This window comes from Mercenaria mercenaria, chromosome 14, assembly GCF_021730395.1.
Source record: "Mercenaria mercenaria strain notata chromosome 14, MADL_Memer_1, whole genome shotgun sequence".
Taxonomy (NCBI): Eukaryota; Metazoa; Mollusca; class Bivalvia; order Venerida; family Veneridae; genus Mercenaria; species Mercenaria mercenaria.
In genome coordinates this window covers 17,103,207-17,107,568 of record NC_069374.1, presented here as the reverse complement: position 1 = coordinate 17,107,568, position 4,362 = coordinate 17,103,207, and the positions used below count along the sequence as shown (strand labels likewise).

At 33.7% G+C, this 4,362-nt stretch overlaps 1 long non-coding RNA gene across 1 annotated transcript; it reads left to right on the top strand.

The window, feature by feature from the left end:
- The first annotated feature begins 644 nt into the window (after positions 1-644).
- Positions 645-4,063, top strand: LOC128548259 (uncharacterized). The gene is made up of 5 exons (XR_008366904.1): positions 645-775; positions 995-1,147; positions 1,648-1,794; positions 2,217-2,313; positions 2,486-4,063. It is a non-coding gene; the product is annotated as an uncharacterized LOC128548259 (long non-coding RNA).
- The last annotated feature ends 299 nt before the right edge of the window (positions 4,064-4,362 follow it).

The following is a 4,362-nucleotide window of genomic DNA, read 5'->3' as shown; positions in this document are numbered from 1 at the left end:
ACTTCCACAAGCGGGCTCGATAAAAATTGTTACACTTTTAATCAATAACCTTGTTACACATAACTTTTGTAAAAAAGCCATATACATGTATTTCTTGGTAATTGTGATACTATTAAATATGCTTTAACTGGAAAATATCTTAATTCGGCGGTCATTTTGTTTTCTGCCATTTTGACCCATAAAGACTAACATATATATTTGAATTTATACCAAAAAAAAAGCTATACGGGACGGAATGCTAACAAAATGCTTGTACTTGTAATATTAATCTGGTCTAGACTATTTATTTGACTTAAACTTCTTTTACAAGAGTATCTCTCAATTCATGAGCTGTTAATTGTCTTTTGATTAAACCATGATTTTTTTTTTTTCAAAATTGGTAATTCTGCAAATAGAAAAGAAAGAGGCGTGTGCTTTATAATGGCAGTATGTCGGAAAATCACAATATCGATGATTTTGTGATACAGATTTTAATTTAGCTTTGACATAAACTGGCTTTTGAATCAACACTTCTGTTGTGCCGGGTAAAAGTACAATGCGTTTTGTTTAAATGCATTATTTTTCCAATGAAATATACATTTTGTGCATGTAAGTCAATGTGCAGGTTTTTATAACAGAAAAATGGACAAAATTCATTCATTTCAGGCAGTGTTAAAACCTATACCGTGACGTCATTTTACAGATACGGATACAGCATTCTTATTAATGTCGCTTTCTGCAGGAATCGTCAACATTGCTTGTATGGTATTGATGGTAGCGTTTTCCATGAACTCATGTAGGTAGATGTTTTAGAATAAAGACGTATTTGATATACAGAAATGGATCGTGTTGTAGACTTTATAAATATGAAAAACGTTGTTTTAATTAATCACAGAAAATAGTTTGATGGTATACCCAAAATGTCAAACTAAATTTTATCAATAACACATTATTTCTAACAACATTGTTATTTGTTGTATGTTTACATTTCATATGTAGCAAATATTTTTTTCAGATACACATTTAACTGTATATATAAACAAAATTGCTGTCCTTATCAATATATTGCTGAAAGTATTCAAAAGGATCGTTGATCAGGAGACGTGGCTTATCACCGCTGGCATGATACATATATTGCTGATTTCGATTTCCCGCCTGATTTGTCCAGGTACTTAAAGTCTAGATTTTAAAATCATTTTGTGGTAATTTGTACAGGAACGTTATGGGAATGTTCATGTCAAATCAATGCAAGTATAATTTAGAAGTGTAAATAACCTCGTAGAAATTACCTAAGTATTTCGCTCTTACGGCTGTGGGTTCGAAACCTCGCTTGGGGCGTAGATTTGTTTCATGTAAGTAAGCCATCAAGCTGTCTAAGAAAAGGACGGTCATTCCATACAGGTGCTTGTCTGTGCGTGAAATAATGTCCTGATAGGCTTCTGGGGCCTTCATCTACCATAAAAAGCAGCTAGAAAGCCGCTATATGAGTTTCATCACGAACAGTAATTTTCTTTTTTAATAAATGTAATATGTAGGGCAGGCTTATAAACCAGACTACAGATGTAAAGCAATATCATTTTATTGCAGTTCTTATATATTTTAAATTATTAGTTATTAATATTGATAAACATATAAATGCGAAAAAAACAACAACATTATCATTCGCAGGTTCATTACTAGATTTGAAGACAAAAGTATGTGCATATACACAGCGTTGCATAATATCCCAGTGTTACATACAAATTGATGATCTCTAATATCATATTGCATTTACGTTCAGCAGTTCTCCAGCATATATCTGTTGATAAAACCGTGGTAAGTAAATCAGAATCCATATAGTTTGTATTTTTACTCTGTTTTATTATTAAAGCAATCAAATCAGAATGCAAACAAGTTTTTCAGCTGTCACAGAACAAAGGACTTTCAAAATTGTATAATTGAAAGTTAGTTTGAAGTTTTGCTGAAGACAAACGTACACTGATTTTATTTCTATCATTTTCGATGGTCAATAATTACCCATAATTAAATTATTGTATTGACTGTTAGTGGTAGGATAAAATGTACTTATCAAAACGAAATAGCTCGTATAAGATACACCATAAAACATAAAGCATTATTTGCCTCTTTTATAGCTATTGCTGTACTATTTAATAAGCCACTCATATTTTACCTACTATCTCAATCTAAAATTTAAATAAATATTGCTACAACATTATGGAAACTTGTACTTATTTCAGAGAAAGTCATACGCAAGATGTTCCGATTGTATTTGTACATTTACACCAATAATGGTTCCCCCTATCAAAGTACCGACCTTGACAAGCAATGTAACAGGTAAATCATTCTACCAGAAGAAATCTATTATTTTGTCTGCTTGTTTCACATGTTCAGTTTAACTGTACCTTTAGCCTTCTTCGTGTATCATTTATTAAATAATTAGTAAAATAGTAAGACTGACCTATAGTCGGGGTATTGTTAACAAGCATGTTTGTTTTATATTCTATAGTTGAAGGTGATGTCACAGAGGAGAACAGAAGACTGACAGAGCGCATATTGTGCATCAACTGTAAGACACGAAACAGAGAAGTTACATACATTCCATGTGGACATTTCTTATACTGTTCTATCTGTGACAATCTGAAGTATCACAGAATCTGCCCCTTATGTCATACCAGAATTAAAGGGTCAGTCCGTGAGGGGCAATAGTTTAAGTGTGCCATTTTGTAATTAGAGAGTATCTGATAAAACGTTTATTTATTCTTTGTTGTAAAGTTTCTTGCTTAGCCCAAGGCGTTCTTCCACTTCACAGCAGTATACCTTTCATTTGCACATGTTAACTTGATATGTAACACCCGAATAAAATTGAAACGAGAGTGAATGTTGAGTAACAGTGTGAACAAGTGAATGTATATCATTGCCTTAATAACGGCATTTTTCTAAGATGAAGAGATTATGTGATAGATGCAAACGTCTACTTGATCATATTAAATCATGCCGAATTTTTTTCGAACAAACTGCAGTTACCTGCAGTTACACAAGATTGGTCTGATGCATGGTTTGGAATGTATATATTGTATAGGAAATACTATAATATTTTCATAATGGCCACAGGCAGAGGTCGATGACCTATTACAGAGCCATTATTAAAACACATGTCTTCTTGTTATTATTTTACATAATCTATTTAAGATGCTTTGAATTAGATACATGTCAATATACTACAAATCTGGAACAGTGATGAATCACTTTTTTAGATATAAATCATTTTAACATTTTCTTTTTATACGCCCGTTTTGAAAAAACGGATGTGTGATGTGATGACGCGTACGTCTGTCTGTCTGTCTGTCTTTCTGTTATAATTTTTGTCCGGAGCATAAAGTTATAACGAAGAAAGGTAACTTTAAACTTGGCATATAGATAGATGGCGATGAGACGATGTGAAGAGCGCTTGAATCGACTATGAAGATCAAAGTTCAAGGTCACAAATTGAGTTGAAAGGTCGAAACTGTCCATCATATTTTGTGTCTGGAGCATAACAAAATAACCATGCAAGGTATTGACTTCAAACTTGGCATGTAGGTAGGTGGCAATGAGGCGATGTACAAAGCACATAAACCGGTTCCGTAGGTCAAATGTCAAGGTCACAAACTGAGCTCAAAATTCGAAGCCGTCCGTCATATTTAGTGTCCGGAGCATAACTTATTAACCATTTAAGATATTGACTTCAAACCTGGTATGTAGGTAGATAGTGATGAGACAATGTACATAGAACATGATATTGATCTGTAGGTTTAAGGTCAAGGTCATAATCTGAGCTCAAAGGTCAGATCTACCCTTCATATTTAGTGTATTAACCATACAAGGTAATGACTTCAAACTTGGGATGTATGTAGGTGGTGATATGAGGATGTGTAGAGTGCATGAACTAGGGTGGTAAATCAAAGGTCAAGGTCAAATCTGCCCATCATATTTCGTGTCCAGAGCATCATTTAAAAGTATAATATGCAGACTGCAACAATCTACATTACACCCCCGCTCCCGCCCCCAGAAATCATTTAGTTTATTGTCCTTTAGTATCTTGCCCCCCCCCCCCCCCCCCGCACACACACTCTTCTTTGCACATCCCGCCCCCCACACAAACCTGCCACTAAAAAACCCTTTCATTCTCATGCAGTTATCGGTCTTAGAAAATACTCGTTGTGTGCAATTATGTTCGAATTATTATGTGGATATATTGGATAGTTAACGCAGCTGTATTAATATGGACATGGTGCATTCAAACATCATTAAGATAACTTTTGTTCGTTTATTTAGTTTTAAAATAAAATGTGTTATGATATTCTGTTAACAATATGAATAGAGATGTTATTGATTATTATAAAA